The 22,337-nt window shown below is 38.0% G+C and overlaps 1 protein-coding gene across 3 annotated transcripts in view; it reads left to right on the top strand.

Moving 5' to 3' along the window:
* The window catches only part of PAG1 (phosphoprotein membrane anchor with glycosphingolipid microdomains 1), a 141,692-nt gene that overhangs the window by 46,454 nt on the left and 72,901 nt on the right, over positions 1-22,337 (top strand). Inside the window, exon 2 of one of the 3 annotated variants that reach the window (XM_017858958.1) lies at positions 486-544. The exons of 1 other annotated variant lie outside the window; for it this stretch is intronic. The gene's annotated coding sequence lies outside the window, so the exon portion shown is untranslated. Of the gene's footprint in view, positions 1-485; positions 556-22,337 lie in introns of all 3 variants that reach the window. One more of the 3 variants, XM_017858959.1, reaches the window with a different exon arrangement.

Raw genomic sequence — 22,337 nt, 5'->3', positions numbered from 1 at the left:
TTTTGCTGAAAAGACTGTCATCTTCTTGAGGCATGCAACCAATTTTGTTTTTGCTTAATCCATGTACATTGTACATGGGCTCTAGAGGTCTGTGTTTGAGGTGTGCAGGTGCAGCGCTGTTGATAAACCCTAGTTACTGTTATCATTGGTGCAAATGAGTTAGAAGGCAGCAATGATTAAAATGAAGTATGGGCATAATTTATTACATGCTATTAATGCCATCATTTTTACTTTTCTGCATGTATAAAATTAGGAATAACATATAGGTCTGGCATTTTAAGAGCAAGTTTTAGCTTTTGCTTTTTAACATTCTTTTATTATAGTATTAAAGCAGCAAAGGCTAATTAAATAATCATTTTTCAGTTGCTTACTATTGGCCAAATCTTAAATAAGTAAATGACAAGATGATCATTTTACCCTTAATTGTTGCAGTTTTAATCCAGTTCAGAATTTTGAAATTGTTTTCTCTTGTGTTTCTTTTCCAGAAAACACGAGGTTGTTCTCCTATTTTAGCAGTTGGCCACAACTTCATTGCTGGGAAACGGTGATTTCAAAGTATTTATTTATCTGGTTTATTCTACATTATTACTCATTCAAACTGGCTTTTAGTTTAACTTTGCATGCATCAGTTGTTGATTTGGAGACTCTGTTTGGGTTAACCCTGCAGACACACAGCTTCTAAGCTGAAAAACATCCAGGGTATGAGCTAGTCTGATTTGAATTTAGCACCTTAGGTCTTCTGCGATAGAAACAAAGACGCCAGTGGGTATACTTCCTACAACGTGGTGTTTCCGTTTGGTTGGTGGTAAGCCCATCCATGGCTGAGCTTTGTAAAGCCTCTGTGAAGTTGGGCTAAATGCCTACTCTCTCTCAATCTCTTTCCTCGTCTTTGAGACAGGGATAATAATTGGATAGTCTCATAGGCTTGATAGAGAGATTAATAGGATACACAGTGCTCACTGCCACCACCACCAAAAAGATATAAGGCTGTGTTTTTGGTTATCATTATTCATGGTATTAATAATCTCATTTTGTGCTGATGATAAAGTTATGTTAATAATTCCTTAATGACCTTGGGTCATCTTCTGTGAACAGACCAAATGCAGAAAAAAACCATTCAGACTAAATGAACAGGTTAACACAAAGACATTCTGTATTTTATTTTAGGAATTAGTTTACTACAATGATTAGTAGTTTTTATAATGAATCCTGGACTTCGAAGCACTATGTCCACCCATTTGAAAGATTTATTTTACAAACCTCAAGAGTAGTGGCCTGCCCGACTCATATTCATTTTAAATCATTATCCAGTTCCTGTATGGCCTGGAAAGGAATTCATTTGGTCTAAGTTTTCCCCATCTTTTCACCAAAGGAATCTTGTAAAATAGGCCACTGTCTTTTAATTAAATCTTTGCTTCAACTTACTGAGAAATTCCTTCTCTTGCCAGAGTAACCCTTTCCTCTTAGGAGAGCAGGGAGTTATTTCAAGGTTATTTTGGTTCCCCTCTGAGGCCACAGTCTTTCTAAACGTAACTGCAGATCCTGGAAATCAGCCTGCCTTTTGTTAGTTAACTTAGGCTAAAGAATCAGTGCGTTAAGACCTTTGATTATCCACACTCTAAAAACGCCTTCCTCTGATCTCCTAGTATTTGACAAGAATCTCGATTCAGGGATTAGACATTTTCTCTAATGCATTTCCATTTCCACTACAGCTGCTCGCCTTACACACATTATTATGGCCTGAAATGTAGAGCATTTTCCAGTTGGGGGTAATTAAGATTTAACTCAAGAATCTATATATTTTAGAATAGGCATCACATGCTTCTGTAGTAGAATCGCATTCCTCCCAATTTCTGGAAAGCATTGTGTGGTACTTTTTTTGTACGTGGCTGACTTCTTGAGTTTTACTCCATGTGACCCTCCTATAGAAGCTAAGCTTGAGGGCAACGTTTGTATCTTATTTTAGTACCTACAACATCTAATAAATGCCTGGAGCATAGTAACACACAGTGGATGCTCTAATTTATTTAAATGAATATATCTCTGACACGATAATAAAGAAGATAGAATTCATGAGAAGTAATTTATCTCAAGCTGTGCTTTTTTTCTGACTAAATGTAAGCATTCTTCTCAACAGTAATGCTTTGCTTGTTATTTTTGCTACATTAAAGAAGAGCCACCAAAACTAATGTATGCCCCTTTCCCTCTTCTGCTGAGACCAGAACTAACATGATGGCTACATTCTTTTGAAACTTGTAATTGTGTATCATTGCCAGAGTGGAAGTAGATTCAGACAGTGTCCGCACCAAATTTAGTAATAATAGTAGCGACTTTATGATGTCTTAATTTGAAATTCAAAATTTGAAATTGCCCCAACCCATTTTCGTGCTTCCAGTGTGCCTGTGACTTGGAAATATATTTGAAACTTCCAGAGTTGTTCTTTCCAGTTATTAGAAACATAAGCAAAGCAGGCTGGGTGTGGTGGCTTACGCCTGTAATCCCAGCACTCTAGGAGGCCGAGGCGAGCAGATCACTTGAGGCCAGGAGTTCGAGACCAGCCTGGCCAACATGGTAAAACCCTGTATTTACTCAAAATATAAAAATTAGCTGTACATGGTGTTGCACACCCATGATCCCAGCTACTTGGGGGGCTGAGGCACGAGAATTGCTTGAGCCCAGGAGGCGGAGGTTTCAATGAGCTAGGATTGCCCCCCAAAAAAGAGAAACACAAGCAAAGAAAACACAGAATCAGCAACCGTCCAGGGAGATGTGTACTCCTAAGCTGAATTAACAAATAAGTGTGTTTCTTGAGAGGCCAGAGTTAACACAATTAGTGATGAACTGCATCTTTGAGGAGCTAGGGGAAAATAATGGGATTCATTTTTAATTCAAACCAATTCTAATCAAGAGCCTTGGCTTTCTAGAGTGGCTTTGTAATCAAAGGTTACCGCAGGGCTTGTCAGAACTTTTAACAACTGTCTCCACTGTGAAAATGGTCCTAAGTTGTAAGGTGATTGCAGAGCTGAGGAAATGATGACTCTAGACTCTAGCCAGCTTTTGTCTCGCATTTGATCTTTGGCTCACAAAGACGAGGTTAATTTCAGCATAAGCCGTTAGCTTTATTTTTTAAATCAGTCAATTTTAATAGCAGCCTGCTTATGCCCTGAAAAACGTCCAAGAGCAGTAAGAAAGAGTTGGCCTGGAATATAAATAAGTGTTACAGTATAAATCTTAGCTGTCTCTAGGCCAGTAGTCAACAAAATACTTTGCAGTCAGTCTCATTAATCTTTCATTTTCTTTTTGCTATCCTTCCTCGTGTTTACTGTGTGTGTGTGTTTTCTGAACTATAAAAACATATACATCGTCACGATAGTTGGAAAATTTAATACTCTCAAGGAAGAAAAAAGTTTCCTTGTGAATCCATTACCCAAAGAGAACCATTGTTATCATCTTGGCTGATATTTTCCCTGAGAATTTTCCCAAGCAAACATACATAATTTTTAAATTCCTTTTGGTTTTGTTTGCTTTTAGAGACAGGGTCTCACTCTGTTGCCCACAGACTGGACATAGCTCACTGTTGCCTCAAACCCCTGAGCTCAAGAGATCCTCCTACCTCAATCTTCCAGGTAGCTAGGAGTACAGGCACATGCCACCATGCCTGGCTAGTTTTTTTTATTTTTTATAGAGATGGGGTGTCACCATGTTGCCCAGGCTGATCTCAAACTCCAGGGTTCAAGCGATCCTTCCACCTTGGCTTCCCAAAATGCTAGGATTGCAGGCGTGAACCACCATGCCCAGCCGCATATTTTTAAACTGCTTATGATGAAAAATTTTATACACACGGGAGAGAATCACTGAGTCCTTACATACTCACAGTCTAGATTCACAGAGTATCAAGATTTTGCCACCATGCCTTCACCTATCCCGTTTTTCTTTTTCCCTTTCTCTTTCCTCTTGAAATATCAACTAAGCTACTTTTAAGAGGAAAAGAGGACTCCTGATATTCTGAGGACGATGGAAAGCAAGGATTTGCCTGCCAATTTCACATATTCTCACTCATCCTTTATTAGGAAGCAAAAAGTATGGTTTTACACTTCATATTGTATTGTACTTTGGGAATAAGCCGCCTTAAAGCTCAAGACTATTGCATGCTAGATGGGTATTGATTTTTCCTCTTAATGTTTCCCTAGAGCATAGTTTTATTTATTCATAAAGCTAAGATGATGTCTGACAGGAGTTACAGCAGTGTAAATCTGTGGTGCAGGCACAATAAGAAGAGCTTTTGTAAGACTCAAAAATCCATGTTCTGATGCTAGAGGGTATCCTGATAAGCCTGAAAAAGAGCATTTGTGATGCTTCCAAGTGTAAAAGGAACATTTCAGCATATTGTTAGGTTTTACTCCTCTGTTTTCTATGCTATTTTGCAAATGGACCTAAATACATTGTGACTGAAGCCAGGCCATGATTGTGTCTGATGCACAACGGGTTGTTGAAACAGCAGGCTGGATAGAATCAAAGCTTCAGCTGCAATCTCTTGTTGACACCAAATGTCAGCTTGCTCCGGAAGGATGTAGTGGCCCTGTTGATCTGTCCTCTGTAATTCTGCTCCCTGGCCCAAAGGATGGGCACTTCTGCCCAAGGGGCAGTTAACATGAGAGTGTTCATTTTGGGATACTTCATTCACTTTGGAATAACTCTGTGTACTTGTTGGTGTGTTATAGTACATGTAACAGCTCTCTGTGTAGCTAGGCCATGTAAGTCAAGTGTAATCCTAAAAGGGTACTCCTTTTGTAGATAGATAGATAGATATACACACATACACACACACATACATATATATATATACACACATATATATAATACATAGTCTATGCTCTTTTACAAGTGTTTATGATACAAAAATTATTGTTAGACTTTTTTGACTTAAAGAAAATATGCCCTGACTGTTCCCTCAACATTAACTGCTTTTTTTCCCTATGGTTGAAAAATGCTTCTAATGGCTAGAATGACACCATTTGGAATTGTAAATGTCCAGTTTTTTATTAGCTAGATTATTAGGTCTGATCTTAGCACAGTAGAACTGGCTAGAGAGTCAGGTGACGTAAAAGCTAGTTTCATTGTCCACTCTTGGCTGCTTTGTGACGTATGGCGACTTTCTGAACTTCTTTGGGACATTTTGTTTATATTGTTTTGTTTTTTTTCCTAATTTAAATAACAGTGAGTTTGTGTGAAATTGGCAGATATTCACTTCTTGATTTCCATAAACTTCCATACATCAGGACTCTTCCATTAGAAAGTAACTAGTTGATATTAAAAAAAAAAGAAAGAAAAAGAAGAAAAGGAAGTGAAAAGAGAAAAGAAGAATGCAGAAGTGAGGATTATTTCTTCATGAAGAACAAGGTTTGTTCCAGTTTTGAAAGCCTGTGACTTTCTGTGAAAAGATTTCAGGTGATTAGCTCAGCTACCAGGAGCCACACAGTTTTCTTAGAAATTGTGCCATTGAGGACACCAAGGGGGCCAGGGAGGACACAGCTCCAGTTAGAGGCTGGGGCCTTGAACCCCTCCCCCCGAGAGCAGCTGGTGCTCTACCAGGTCTATGGCTGCCAGGATGCCCAGATCCTTTGCCAGAGGCTTGAGAGAAGCCTTGAAGGTGCTATCTCTTTGGATCTCTGCTGTTTCCTCTCCATTGGTAGCTACACTGGGAGCCTCTTCAGAGGAGGGTTCTAGGAATTAGAAGGGAAAGCATATAAATGCCATTCACTACAGTACCTGTTCACTGCTGGTCACGGTTGTTCTCCTTTGCCTCGTCAGCCTCAGGCATGGAGATAACCTGGTGGCGTGTCAGTGTCTTCGAGTTTTTCCCATTAAGCTCCAAGAGCATTAATTGCTATTCACTTCGTGAATGGATGTCTTGAGAAGATCGTAAGAACTGCTTTTGGAGGGCCGAGGCTGCGGTCTCTGCTTCAGTAGAAACCCGAGGCGCCTGACATGCAAAGCACACTAGAGGACCTATTTGATGAAGAGGGAGTTGGCTGTTTGGAATCTAACCATTTATGTTAAGGTCTGTGTGTTAGGTTTTCTAACTAGCTTTAGTTAAGTTCTTCAAGGTCTTTTTTTTACATTCTTCCAGTATAATCTGCTTTATATTCTTTAATACTATGTTTTTGCTCTTTTAGCATTAATTAATTATGCACTCCTCTAGGAAGCTGATTAGCAAGTCATCCTCCTTGACCCTGTATTTGGTTGCTTTAGAGCAGGGGTTTTCAGCCTTTGCAGGAACCAGGCCACACAGCAGGAGGTGAGTGGTGGGCCAGCCTCCTGTCAGATCGGTGGTGGCATTAGATTCTCACAGAGGTGCGGACTCTGTTGTGAACCGCACATGTGAGGGATCTAGGTTGTGCACTCCTTATGATGATCTGAGTGGAACAGTTTCATACCGAAACCATCCCCACTCCCACTGTCTGTGGAAAAATTGTCTTCCATGAAACCAGTCCCTGGTGCCAAAAAGGTTGGGGACCACTGCTTTAGATTTCCTCTTGGCTCCCCAAGTCAACCCCAGTGTGGAAGCTAAAGTAATTCCATCTTGTAAGCTAATCTACCATGTTGACTTCTTATGAACAGTTCCAGGAATGCTCTGAGATTTCCAGTTTATCTTTTGTTCCTTGTGTAAGAGCACATACCTACCATAAATCCTGCCCTTAGAGCAGATCAACCTTGATATACTGGTACTTACTGTAAATCCTGCCTTTAGATCAAATTCCTACTCATTTCCTCTGGAGCATGTGTAACCCTTCCCTGGGTATATAATCCTTCGGTCTGGGGGTCTAATGATGAGGAGATCTACTTGTCTTGTGGCTACCCAAGACCATGCTCCTGTCCGTAAGTTCCCCAGTAAAATCACCCTGTAACCACAAGATGCACTTGTCTGCCTCCTTCTTTGGTTTCTTGACTCCTTCTGTGTTTGGGGGTCGCTTTGCATATGTAACCTTCTCATGAAACACCTGGTCATTAATGGAGTAATAGTTTCACAGCCAGACACCTGTCACACCCAAATTACTAACATAAGGTGATTCTGAATGCTGGACTTCTAGGATCAATCACAGGTTCTAGTACTTAAAAAAAAAAAACTTTTAAAAAGTTTTTTATAGACTCCCACTCCGTCTTATGAAAGCTCCATCCTTACCAGTGGAGAAAGAATTTCCCTGTTGGGTCTTTGTGTCTTGCAGGTAGCCAGTGATGCTCACTGAGGCCTGTCCTGTTCAGTCGCAGAGAGCTCCAGATTCTTGAGCAAGGTTTAGTGAAGCTGTGGCTGTTTTCTGTATTCCTTTTTTATGTCATGAAAAAAGATATTTCTTTTGTGGGCCTGCCACTTTAGGAATAAAAACCCTCCCCTGACTCCTTAGTACCAATATTGCCCTAAGAAGGAAGCACCTGGCTCTCATGGCCTTATCTGAGTCTTGAATAGAAGAGACCACACACGCTGGAACAGCCCTGCCCAGGCCCACCGGGAGAGATGACTCAGTTCCAAATAGGGCTTTCATTTTAGATATTTAAATTCCGAGTTTCTCATAGTTATTCATGACTAAGAAAAGGGGCAGCTCTACACTATTCCTCCACTTACGTATTTCCTTCCTTTCACTTTTTTCATCGTTTTCCCTTTCTCCCTTTATTTAGTAGGTTTTTAAAAATAAATAAAATGCTATGTGGCATAGCACCTTGCCAAGGAGGAAATTCTTATAATTTCATAATATTTTCTAAAATAGGTTTTAGACCAGCCATAGTGAAGTTTAATTATGGTGCTAATGTGCTTCTGAAGATTCCTGATAAAGGATTTGTGCCCTTAATCCCATCCACTCAAGAGGCCGAGGTGGGAGGATCACCTAACTCCTGGAGTTTGAGGCTGCAGTGAACTATGATCGCACTGGTGTACTCCAGCCTGGGCAAAGAAACCCCATCTCTTTTAAAACAAAACAAAACAAAAACAAAAAAACAGATTTCTGTTGAAAGGATAAAGTTAACCCTGTCTATGATGGCTTTAACTATGACACATCAGCAAGCAGTAAATTAAATAAATAAATTTTTTTTCTAATGTTTCATATAAGGGAAGAACCAAAAGATTGAGATTTCTGTGAAAAATGAAAAATATCTCATAATGGGATTGCTGGAAAACTTAGAAAATTAGAAATGAGTTTGCAATTTCATTCATGTGATCCTTTGCCATTGCCTATCTGATGCCTCATAGCCCAAAGGCATGCTGCCAATATGATTGTCTACATGTTTTTTTATAGCTGAATATATATAGTTTATAAAATGTATATATACCGTTAAGATGTTGTTAGATAAGTATTAGGCCAAACAGGTTATGTTTGCAGAAAACAAGTGTGAATGCAAGTAGTTTAGTGTGTTCTTAAACTTCTGCTAACAAAAGAACTCCCATTTACTTTAACAGAGATAAGTTTGCCTCCTGAGTACATGAGAATGTGGCATAGACCACAGAGAGCACCTCAGAATTGATGTGAAGTCATGACTATCGCAATGAGTGTGGGTGCTCTTATAGATAACTGAGATGTTACTAGCTGAAGTGTCGAGAGTGGCTGGATTGTAATTATTGTTGACTCATTTTAAATTGCTTTGTTTTATAATCCCTTAATATAATAAATATGGTAATATTTGAAAATATGCCTCAAAGACACCAAAAGTGATGAAAACCACCAAATTACAAGACTAAACTGCTGCCTCCCATTTGCCGTCTATCATCCTTTTCCCATGAAAGATGGCTTTTATAGATTGAAAACATAGAGGATGGCTCCTTCTTGTCATTCAGATCTCTGCTTAAGGGTTACCTTCTCAGAGAGGACTTCCCCCGAGCATCCATGGCTCAGGAAACCCCCCAAGGCACTCACCTTTCCTTTTTTACCTTTTAAATATTCCCTATCTGATACTTTGGTGTTAGTCTTTTGTCAGTCTTCACCTACAAGGTGCTAAGACCCCATCTGTTTTGTTCACCCTATGTCCTGAGTGCCTGGAGCTGTGCCTGGCACTGAGTAGGCATTCTTTAGATGTTCCATCTGCAGGTTTTCTCCTTTGGACCTACCCCTGTGCCTGACCTTGAGAGCATTTCGTCATCATTGCCTAAAATCAGGCCCTTGTTTTGGAATCTGTGGTACTGTATTCTCTGAATTTCCATCATTAACCAGCCTTTACTCCCTGGTTGCAGCATCTAATTAGTATGATGATAACACAACTACTGTATGTCAACATGATAAGCATTTGTGGCAAGTGAGTCCTATCAAATTTTCCAGCTGCAAGGGAACTTAAGAAAGGTTTTGAGAGAGAAACATATAAACATTTAAGTCTTTCCTATGCTGGTGTTAACCCTCCAGATCAGTTGGCCAGAATGTTCTGCTCTGATGGTAGACCTGAGTAATAGCATGTTGTAGCTTCCTTTTTTGGTACTGTTATTTAATTTACCCCCGTGAGTAATGCTGTAAGAAGGAAGGCTTTAAGAACACTTCACTTCTCATCCCCCCATTTCCAGCCCAGTAGCCTGAGTCTAATCTTGTTATGTCTGGGAATAGAGTTACTAGATTTTCTGCTAATGGCTGTATTTTACATGATAATGAATCCAGTCTTTTCTACAAAGTCTACTTCATTTATGCAAAACAGATATAATTTGGAATGTGTATGAATGAAGCTATTCTTTCAAGGGAGCAGAGAGGCTGCTGTAGAGCCTGTTAAATACAATTTTATGGGCCCTTATGTCAGGTTAACACAAGCAAATGTTGGTTCTGTGGTTATCCAAGCTAATGCTTATTGGATAGTTTCAGGTAAAACAAAAAACAGCTTTTGAATCTCAGGGCCTTTGCTACTTATTCCCTAGTTTAAGCTCAACTTGTTTTCAACCATCTTTCACACTTTGAGTAGTGACCTCTTATACATTAGTGGCCTCAAAGTATTAGTGAGACTTCTGCTCATTGATTTTCAATCATATAGAGAAAGTATTCCAAACTGGTCCTGGCTATTAACAGAGCAAAGGCAGAAAATTAAATTAGCAGGAGGATATATCAAAAGCCTTTTGTAAGTGCCATAAAGTCTTCAAAATCTAATCCCTGAGAGAAATGTATTTTGTTCTGGAAAGAATGGCTTTCTTCTATTCTGAAATACCTTTCATTTAATAGGAGAATGGATGATTGCCAGTGAATGGAATAGCAAGAATTCTCAATCCTTTAATTTTGCCACCAACTTGCTGTGGTTTATCTCAAAAAAATGATCAACCTATAAGAAAAACATCCGTGGGCTGCTCTGCTCTTTGACTTTTAGGTAGAGTTAATTGTATAGATTAATTTAAAAGTTAGGTATACTAATTAATAGTTACACATTTCAGAAGTCCTTAGCTCAGGGTATTTATTGATTTTTGTCTTTTTTGAGTTTTATAAAAAAGCTAGATGCCTGAAAACACTGAATTGTTTTACAATGCTAAGTTAAGAATGAGTAACCCTGCCTTCTTACTAATGGACAAAATTTTGATTTTTAGATCTAACGCCAGTGGTCTAGTGCAGAAGCACAAATATTTACTTGCTTAATTTGGATGGATAATCAGTTTTTTAAATTTTTTTCAGAAGCAGGGGGTTAAAAAAATACTTAGGCGTTTTGTTTTGTTTTGTTTTGTTTTGTTTTAAGATGGAGTCTCACTCTTTTTGCCCAGGCTGGAGTGCAATAGTGCAATCTCGGCTCACTGCAACCTCCACCTCATGGGTTCAAGTGGTATTCCTACCTCAGCCCCCTCATGTAGCTGGGATTACAGGTGTGCACTCCCACACCCAGCTAATTTTTGTATTTTTAGTAGAAATGGGATTTCACTATGTTGGCCAGGCTTGTCTCGAACTACTGACCTTAAGTGATTGACCTCCCAAAGTGCTGGGATTACAGGCATCAGCCACAACACCCAGCCCCAAAATACTTAGGCTTTTTAAGCAAGATAAATGTGCTTTAGGGAGACCTTTTTGCAGAGGCTGATTTAGTTTTGGGGAGATAATAGACTCCTTTGAGAAGCTAATGAATATTCTAGACTGTCTGAAGAAAGACACATGCACAGAAAATTTGACATAATTGCAGGTAGTTTACAGACCCTCTGAAACTTGGCCAAGATCCTGTTGGCACCTATCTATAGGACTCCAGGTAAACAGACCCTGACTTATTTCTTCCAAGCAGGAGGTATGTTTAATTTTGTGCTGTAAATACTAGTCTTTCAATTTCTGGTAGTAACATAGCACCCCAGACATATTTGAATTATATAAAATGCTGTAATATTTTTATCTAAATAGAAACAACATTTACAGTTGGCCCTCTACATCTCTGGGTTCCACATCCATGGATTCAACCAACCTCTAATTCAAAGTATTCAAAGAAAAAAAAAAAGAATGCTTGCCTCTGTACCAAACGTGTGCAAACTTCGTTTCTTGTCATTCTCTAAACAATGCGGTATATCAACTACTTACATAGTATTTACATTGTATTAAGTATTATAACTAATCTGGACATGTTTTAAAGTACATGGGAGGATGCGTGTAGTTTATATGCAAATACTATGCCATTTCATATATATATATACTTCATTCAATATATATACTTAAGTGTCTGGGGATTTTGGTATCTGAGGAGGGTTCTGGAACCAGTCCCCCAGATACCGAGGGACAGCTGTATTTAATCATTTTACAATGAAGTATATATTTAAGATGCCGACAATTATTAAAGAAATAGTTATATAGAACACTTCTTGAATTAAGAAGATCCATTTTTTTGTTGTTTTTTGTTTTTTGTTTTTTGACACATGATCTTGCTCTGTTGCCCAGGTTGGAGAGCAATGGTATAATCATATCTCAGTGCAGCTTCCAACTCCTGGGCTCAAACAACCCTCCTGCCTTAGCCTCCCCAAGTAGCTGGGACTACAGGTGCACACCATGATGCCTGGCTGCTTTTTTATCTTTTGTAAAGACAGGGTCTTTCTATGTTGCTCAGGCTGTTTACAAACTCCTGGTCTCAGGTGATCCTTTCACTTTGGCCTCCCAAAGCATTGTGATTACAGGCATGAGCCACCAGGCCTGGCCTGAATTTCTAATACCAGCTTTAAACAGTCTTGCTGTGGTGCTCAGGTTGGAGTGTAATGGTGTAATCATACCTCAGTGCAGCGCCAACTCCTGGGCTCAAGCGATCCTCCTGCCTTAGCCTCCTATGGGTGCACACCACCAGCTTTAAAAGGACCCCCAAATCAATTCTATTGTTAATTTTCAGTCTGTCTTTCCCCTAAGTGGGGATATTAGGAAAGAAAATAGTATCAGCTTTTATTAGCACTTGCCTGGCATTTTTTAATTTGTTTTTCTCAAGTATTCCTAGTAAATTTTGCTTTATTCTCCTTTATGTACACACATTGAAACCTGCAGAAGGATGGTTTCTTTTCTTTGTGCTGCTGTTGTTCAGAACTGCTATAAGAATCTACAGGTCCCTTTTTGGGTCCATGGTAGATTACAGTTTAACAAGCATTTCATCTTAGCAGGAACTAGGATTAGGATTGGGGAAAAATGAACAAAGAAATCTCTCACCGAACAATTCCTATATATCCACTAAGGTCCGGCTCAAATCTCCTCTTCTCTGCAAAAAGTTCCCTAATCCATTCCATTTCACTTCTCTTGGCAAGTTTTTGATACCTCCCTTAAGGCAGTATTTACCGTTATCAGTTTATGTAGTCCCTTCTGCTAGACAAGGAGTTTAACTAATGGGACTGGAGTTATTTTTGCTTTTGTTATTGATATGTAAAACAATGGCTATCAAAGGATTTATATATATGGTAGGAAGAAATACAAGAAAAGTCATTAACTTAAAAAGAAAAAGGGATTTAAGTTATAAGTAAAAGACTGGACTTTGATATTCTAGTATATTTTACCAGTGATACCATTTTCCAAACTTTTCTGAAAATTTAATAATCACATGAAATACAGTTATTAAATTTATTTAACTATCAGTTATTGCTAAGATGAGATTAAAGTCAGTTCTTAATTTTTCAAAAAAATGATCCCCGGGATGAATTCATTCATTTCATTAATTTACCAAACTGAATTCTTCAAATGTTTATTTTATACCTTGAAATCAGTTCCTCTTCCTGAATTTCCTATCCCAGTTAATGGCACCACCGTATGGGCAACATAGTGAGACCATGTCTCTACAAAAAAAAGTTAAAATTAGCCGGGCATGGTGGTACGTTCCTGTAGTCCCACCTGTTTGGGAGGCTGAGGCAGGAGGATCGCTTGAGCCCAAGAGTTGTAGGCTGCAGTGAGCTATCATTGCACCGCCGCACTCCCGAGCAAGGCCCTCTGTCAACAACAACAAAAAAGATATTAATTCAGAGATGAGATAGTGTCTTGGACAGGACTGACCTTGGCTTAGTCATTATATCCTTAAACTATTGATGTGCCTCAAGGTTATAATAATAATAATGACCACATTGGGTTCTTTCTACACACCAAGGACAGTGATAACACGTTCCCCCTTCTCCCATCCAGTCTTCATCATGAACTTTTGAAATGTAGGTATGATTGAGGGTGAGGGGTATAGGGCCGACTCCTTGGGCTGGAATCAGACCTCCATCACCACTTGCCAACTGTCTCACTTAGACATGTTTTCTGGCCCCCCGTGCCTTAGTATACTCATCTGTAAAACAGATAATACTATCTCATTCTGAGGATTGATAGAAATATTAATATACTCTTGGACCCTGTGCCTTATGTTAGCTGTTAGAGTCATTATCCTCGTTTTGCAGTCAAGGCATCTGAGCCTCAGAGGTTAAATAACTTGCCCCATTTCTCACACAGTCAGTATGAATCAGAGCCAGGGCTTTGGAACCATCTGTCTGACTGCAAGGCCTTGTGTATGGGATATATCCTTATTGAACTGAATGGAAATTCACAATTACATGTTTTCAAATTTCATAGCATAGAAATTTGTCTTACATATGTTCTTCCTGGGTGATCTTATCCATTCCAAGGACTTCATTTGCCATCTAATTTAGAGTTGGCAAACTATGACCTGCAAGCTGAATACATTCTGGCACCTATTTTTGTAAATAAAGTTTTATTGGAACACAGGCACACTCATCCTTTAGCTACTGTTGATGGTGGATTTTGTGCAACACTGTCAGAGTTGAGTACTTGTGAGAGAGCCTATGGCCTGCAGAGCCTAAAATGTTTCCTCCCTGGCCCTTTACAGAAAGCATTCACATACCCTGATCTTGCTCACTACTTTCAACCTTTCTCATAAGATCTTGATTCCTAAATTTAGCCACCCACCAAATTTCTTCATGCCCCATATCTACCTTAAAATCAACATTTTCCAACCTAATTTCTTCAGATGTCCATTTCCCACCCTGAAATCAGTTCCTCTTCCTGAATTTCCTATCCCAGTTAATGGCACCACGATATGCCCAAGGTGTATCACCCCTTTTTATTGCTCATGCCTGATCTCTTCAAAAGGCCTGCTCATTGATTATGCTAAATACATACACTTTTTGAAGACAGCAACCTAGGCTTTTAAGTAACCAATGATGATCATTCTAGTATTCTCAGGCCCCATGTGCGATTAGACCAGAAATTCCTTTGACAGTCCATCAGAAGTCACTTTAAGGTATATTCAATGAGAAATAACTGTGGTCTGTCTCCATCAAGTAAGCCATGGAAATATGAATCCATTTCTCAACTTTAGATAGTATTTCACAAGTAAAAATTAAAGAATGCTAGAAAGTCAGAATATTGTAAAATTTGTAGTCATTACTCGAATATATGGAAAAGAACATGGGTATACGATTTATTGAGTTGTCACTTCAAAGTTATTCATCATTAATGTTTTAAAATTAAATCTCATTTATTTATTCAGGGTCACCTTGGCTGGCAGAGTAAGAAGTTAAAGTTCTAACATCAGATTATCATTTTTTCTTGTTCATCCAAAGAGTATATTCAGATAATATATTCATGTTCATTTTCATCAATATTACTTGAATATTATTCCAAAGCTCATGATATTATTAACTCTGCATTCTCTTTTATGAATTTGCAATTAAAATTATGCTGTAATAACTGATGAAGAGCACAGAAGAGCATAGTAAAAATAAATAAACTTTGAAATACGAAAAGATGAGTGGGGATAATAAATATCCACTCTGTCTTAGCATCTTTGATCTTGGCATTTGTTCTATCCAGCAAATATTTTCATAGTACTTTAATTTCAGTTTCTTTATCTGAAAAATTATGCAGGAGCAGCCTTTGTTTTCCAAGAACAACAGAGATGTTTATAGCGTTTAAGTCAAAAGCAGAGGTAATAAATTCATTCTAATCCTCTGAGCAAAGATATTAGCCTTTGTGTAGCACAGGGATTTGAGTTTGTTCTCACAAAATAATCCCAAGAATAATAGTTCCCTGTGCTTACAATTGATCTTAAAGATTAATATATTTCTGTGGTTAATGATTATGTAATACATTAATAAGCTTCTCCAAATACTTCCTGAAATTTTAATTATCTGTAGACTTTTAAAGCTATATTTTGATCAGCCATGTAAAGAAGCAGTGCAACTCAATCACTGTCAAATTAAGGATGATTTTACATTCTGCTTTAGAGAAAAATGCCACCCACCGTCAGTCTACAAAATAGCTGAAATACTTAGAAGAAAAAAAGTAAGTAATTAAGGATGGTAAGCTAAAATACTGTCTCAATGCCCTTTTTGTCAACTACTCTCATGCAGTGGTGGGGGCTACTGAACTTAGGATTTCACTCTGCCTTCTGCTGGGAGTGCAGGTGCCCTTGGCTGGCCTCCCACCTAAGCTAGAGGGTGGCACTTAAAAGTCTCGACACAGAGTCTCACGTATAAATCACTTTCAAGTCTTCCAATAGCTTTTAGCTATGAAAATGAAAATTTGGAAACTACTTACTTCAACAATGAGGACGTGACTAAGGATATAAAAATATTTAATAGTTTATAGTCTTCCAAATGATTTATGCAGGCTATTTTGAAACACAGAAATGCATTTTGTATGCAACTGAAAATGGTACATAACACTACATTTGCTGACGGCAACTTGCTAAATATTTACATAAAATTAAAAATCAAAGGAAATATCAGAGTACAATAGAGTTTAATGTTCATTGGTTTCTCTGTTTTCTATAAAGTTATTTAACTTTACAAAAATTGTTATGACCTGTTTGTCTTAAGAATGTAAAAACCCTCCTTTTCTCATTATTCTAATGAGAAAGGATGTTCAGTGTTCCTAATGACTTAAAGATGAATTTTTGGAATAAGATCCTTTTATAAATTAGGTCTCTTCTGATGTTTTTCTTTTCCTGGGTTGCCAAAATCTTATATATGTGCAATAAGCCAAAAAAAGGTGAGAAGATGAACAGAAGATTTAGATTTCTAATTAATCGAACACAAATAGAGAAATACCTAAGTAGATGTGCCAATCTATAGAAATTTATGTGACAGTTTGGGGCTGATGATTTCAAAATCTTAAGTCGTTTTTAAAGAGCACCTGGCTGTGATTCATGTAAATTAGGACTTCTCTGTTCTCATTTTTCTATTTCCTCTTATCACATCTAACAGGGACACTAATCCAGTAGTGCTCGTTTTACATAAGAGCAGAGCCTTCAGGCTTAACTTGGGCATGTGATAGAGCTGGCATCACGTCATCCAGCCCAGCACTCAGTATCAGAGACAGCTTACAGATGGACGGAGAAAAACCCATCCATCTGTAAGAAAGACAGCATAAGAAACAATGCTGCATTCATTAAGAGGCATATATATGTATAAGCTTCATCTCAAGAAAAGTAAAATGTAAGACAAATGTAAAGTCACAATCCTATAGAGAAAGAGAGTGATAGAAGAATATGGGCAACTCAAATTCACTTTGGCCACCTTCTCTACTTGTTCAATTATATAAGACTGATGTTTCTGGGAGGTGGAAGGCAGTGAGTTTGTGTTTCCTTTGGAATGAGCACACGTTCTACTGGCTTCTGCCAGCTCATGCAGCAGGAATGTGGGGATGTGACTGTGGAGTTGACTCACCAGCTGATGGACTCAAGCACCTACTTTTCTCCTTTCATTGCCTCAGTGGGTTTCTCTACATTGCCTTACTGGGTTTGCTTGTCTGTCTGTTTTCCTATCTGGAAGGAATCCAAATGCCTTAAATCCAAATGTATTTACCACACATGAATTAACTTATAGGCAAATATAGATAGAAAGGACTGTGAGTACCATTTATTTTTTCATTTCAGGACTAAGCTTTAGTCTCTCTCCCATATCTTGTCATGGTATTTTATGACAGCTACACTTATGAAGGGGTAACTTCATACTAAAATTGTGACTTGAGAACTGCAGCATGGTGCTGTAGCCTCAGATCCCTGTGATTTTAGAAGCATAAAACTCAAAACTGAATTTCAAAGAGGGTCTTCTCCAGCCACATTCTTACCAGTCTTCTTGTGAATGTTTAAATCGAAGTTTGCTTTACTAGATAAATTCTGGCATTTGGGTATATGAATGAGGTAGACTAATTTATGTGATTAAATTCTCATTCATTTGATAAAAGGATTAAATGCTTCATTGCAAAATGCCAAAGGATATTTTTAATTTACAGTCTCAATTTTAATTGAAACACTATCACTCTGTTTTGAGCACTGAGGAATAGCAATGAAACATGTTTAAGTTATAAAGTAATGATTATGTTGTATTAATTTTAAGGCAGTTTTCCCTAGTTTTGTTCTCATAGGAAAAATATTTACAAGTTAATTTTTGTTTTTATCCATATATAAAATGAAAATAGTATATTAAACATGCCATCCTGTGTCAAATGGGGCAGACTGGGGGAGAGACCAGGAGAGCAGGGTGGGACCTTCTCCATCCCCAGTCCCAACATGGGGTTTGTTGTATGGTAGGTACTCAGTAAATATTTATTGAATCTCCAAATGAATGATTAACTACTGGGAGTCAGCAGTCTAGACTGGAGTACCAGCCCTGTTAGTCCTCAGTAATATCACTGAACCTCTCAGTCTCAGTTTACCCATTTGTAAAGTAGGCATGGCGATGTTTCCTGTCGTTTTAATGGAAGACTGTGAAAATTAAAGGGAAAATGTGTGGCACATTTTAGAAAACTGGAAAATGGTGATATAAGGAATCCTTTCTGGCATTATTATTTTGCTATGTGCTGCTTGTTAGTGCCCAGTGTTTGTTAATATTAGCATCCAGTTAGCATTCAACAAATGCATATTTAAAATAAGCTAATGCACTCACAGTAAAATTGAGGACATATTAGCAATTTAATCATAAATTATTTGACTTAGCATTTTTTAAACCCTATATTAGGCATAATTGTAATTCCTTTATGTACTTAGTTTACTTTTGCATTTTCATAGGTCGACATTGAAAAACATACATAGAGAAATAAATCATTACTTCTCTGCAGCACTGTACATTAATAACTTTTTGCATACATGTGATTAGGAGTCGGCAAAAGATAATGTAGCATGTAGTATAAAGGTTTAAGATGTTAGTAAATGAGAAGCTGGCTTATTGCTGTCACTTCTTTGGAAATTAGATTAGGACATATATCACATAAAATTCACTTTTAGATATGTTGTGAAGCTAATGACAGGGCTTTGTTGAAGCGAGGTTTTGTGGGTTTTGATGAAGAAAATCAATCGGTATATGCCTTATCTTTTATTCTTTCTTCTTGCTTAATGTGCAATTAGGTTTGCTTTGCAGGATCACGGTATAAAGCATATATGAATTTTATATTCACCCTGCCTGTAATGATTGTATGCTAGCACTTCTAAATGACACCAAAAATGCATTAATAAAGTCATAATTGTTAGCCAGAATCACAAGTATTATAGTCCTAAATTTTGTTTTATTTTCTCTTTATGTCCTTAATTGATGATATATTAATGATTGAACCCATTTGAGTTTGTTTGTACTTTATATTATATATTGCAATGAAACACTGGGCTGCAAAGACTTATGAAACATGACCTAAAACTGTCCAGGCAGGGAGATGAGACACAATCTCACGCCAGCTTTTAAGATAATCTAATAAATGTATGTATGTTTATATATATGAATGATGCTGGCGTCGTTGATGTAAATCATAATAATGACAACCACCCTGAATTTCCCAAGTTCTGAGAAAAACTAAAAGATAAGATAAAATCATTGTTAGATAAGGCTCAAACATCACCTTTATTATCTGTAAAGGCCAGGCTGCAGGGCATGGTTTATTTGTTCTCCTAATATGGAACCCAGGAATTAAGCACAGGTCACAGTGGCTGGGGCAGGCCTCTCTGGGCCCAAAGAATCAACTCAAATTATTTGCTGGAGGATCAGAGGAGAATTCATATTCCTGGATGGTAGCCCTGCTCCCTACAGAGAGAAGGCAAGAGCTGAGTCCAGGAGATGCTTCCTCAAATTGCCCATTAGGCATGTATGTCACTCAACCTCCCCTTGGGTAGAGTAAATGAAGAGATGGAAAGAGAGGTGTTATGTGCTTGAAATGTGTGGGGAAAAAAGAATTCTCCCCCAATATAAGACAGGTAATATAATATTTGATGTCAAGTGAACTGGGCAGAATCTAAGGGCAGAAAGAATAGAACAAGCCTTGCTAAAAAGGATAGTCAAGACTTGGAACTAAGTGGTCAGGGGAGAAGGGGGAAGAACATTCCAGTCATGAATGGTATCAGCAAAGGTGCAAGCAGGGACGGTAAGTTTGTAATGGAAAGAAGTCAGGGCTGGTGAATCAGGTTACAGTGGGCTGGAAAGTTCTAACATAGGAACTAGGGAGTTCCTTACCCAGGGAGCTTTCGGAAGTGGTGCATTTGAGTACTTATTTGTGAACATGTGTAGGAGAGGTTTACTTTTTTCTTTATTGTATCCTAGAACACTGAACTCTAACAATGGCTTTCATATATTTGCATGATTCTCTCTATAGTTTATCTTGGCTAATTACATTTAAGTATGAGTCTCCAATTATATGCTGAACTCCATGACTAATCATCAGATTTCGATAGCAAAGAGCCTATAATTTCCTGAGTATATGACCTATGTAAGGACATGTTGCAGAGAGAAGCTATTTCCTTTACCACGGGAAAAATTTGTTTGTGGTTACATTAGAAGCTACCTCTAAAAGACATTCAGCTCTGAGATAGTTTTTAAAGTTGAAGTTTGTAGTAGGTGTCCATCTGAGTGGACCCTGTGGAATCCTGCTTACCAGGTCATGCCCAGATGCATGAGACAAGAGCCTTTTGATTTTAAAGGCTTCTGTTTCTGTTTAAGTGATTATTGTATACATTCCACCAAAATAAAGACTTTTCTCAAAAGAAAGCATTCATGCAGTCAACAAACATATGAAAAAAAACTCAAAATCACTGATCATAGAGAAATGAAAATCAAAACCACAATGAGATACCATCTTGCATCACAGAATGGCTGTTATTAAAAAGTCAAGAAACAGATGCTGGCAAAGTTATAGAGAAAGAGGAATGCTTTTCCACTGTTGGTGGGATGGTAAATTAGTTCAACCATTGTAGAAGACAATGTGGTGATTCCTCAAAGACCTAGAGGCAGAAATACCATTTGACCCAGCAACCCCATTACTGCATATATACCCAAAGAAATGTAAGTTGTTCTATTATAAAAATACATGCACACGTATCTTCATTGCGGCACTATTCACAATAGCAAAGATATGGAATCAACCTAAATGCCCATCAGTGAGAGACTGGGTAAAGAAAATGTGGCACATATGCAACATAGAATACTGTGCAGCCACAGAAAGGAACGAGAACATGTCTTTTGCAGGGACAGGGATGGAGCATGAAATCATTACCCTCAGGAAACTAATACAAGAAGAAAAAACCAAATTCCAAGTGTTCTCATTTATAAGTGGGAGCTGAACAATGAGAACACATGGACACATGGTGGGAATAGCACATACTGGGACCTGCCAGAGGGTTGGGGGGTGGGAGGAGGGAGAGCATCAGGAAGAATAACTAATGGATGCTGGGCTTAATACCTAGGTGATGGTATGATCTGTGCAACAAACCACCATGGCACACGTTTACCTGTGTAATAAACCTGCATATCCTGCACATGTACCCCTGAACTTAAAATAAAAATTGGAAATTAAAAAAAAAAAAAAAAAAAAGACCTTAGAAACGGGACTTCCAGGAGTGGTTGCAATCAATTATTGGATTACTACATAGATTTTGTTATTCCATGTGTTAAATTATGTTTGCCCAAAAACAATGTTACTAAAAAGAAAAAAACATTTTGATATGAAACTCTGCTATAGGTCTATCTTGTACCCATAAAGCAAATGTTAACTCTTTGCTGAATGCTTTGGGTATCAAATGGTGATAAGAGAAGAGGGAAAGGACACATCAGCTGCCTTTCCTATCATGGAGGAGTTTGAAATTTCACTGGGGAGATGGGACAAGCATTCACAAGATAGGTGGTAAAAACTAAAACTTATCCATAAAACAGTTTATGGATAAGCACCAGGATGTGTGCTTTTAGTCATCCAATACTTCATTTATTCGGAAGGCTTACTAAACAGTTTGCAAAGCATTAGAGATGTGTTCTTTTGCCTGACACACTGACAAATATTACTGCCTTGCACAGAGGTCATTGGATTCACTCTGTAACTGATAACCTCTCCAAGACCAAAAGTTTGATAGGTTTTTAGGATTCTCTTCTTGGCTGTCATTTTATCATCTGTAAAATGAGGGCTTTGGAACCAAATGAATGTCTTAATTCCTTCCCAGCTCTAATATTTACTGATTTAAGAGTATCCCTAATGACACAGAGAAAAAGAGGAGAGAATCAGGATAATGTAAGACAGAAGGAAAGTTGTGAAGTCGAGTTATGCTGTTACATGGCCAGTGCTAAAGCAGTGGGATGGTTCAGAGTAAATGGGTCTGACACGAGATATCCTTATCTGTCAAGTTTTCTTTCGGATGCTATAAACATTACAGGCTGCAGTATTTTTCTTTTTTATTAATGCAGAAGGTCTATTTTATTTTGTCTGTGTGGATGTTTGTGAAAGAATTGGCTTGTTTTAACAGAAATCCTTGTAGTTTGGGATGGGTTGAATGAACCACTCTTTTAAAGAAACGACTTATTGAGATATAGTATCTTTCACATACTGTACAATTCACCTATTTAAAGTATACAGTTTAGTGACTTTCAGTATATTCAGCTGTGGAACCATCACCACAACCAATTTTAGAACATTCTTATAACCCCAGAAGGAAAC

This window comes from Rhinopithecus bieti, unplaced genomic scaffold (assembly GCF_001698545.2).
Source record: "Rhinopithecus bieti isolate Rb0 unplaced genomic scaffold, ASM169854v2 scaffold_48197, whole genome shotgun sequence".
In the NCBI taxonomy this organism is placed as follows: Eukaryota; Metazoa; Chordata; class Mammalia; order Primates; family Cercopithecidae; genus Rhinopithecus; species Rhinopithecus bieti.
The sequence above is the reverse complement of the archived record's forward strand: the minus strand, read 5'-3'. Positions and strand labels throughout refer to the sequence as shown.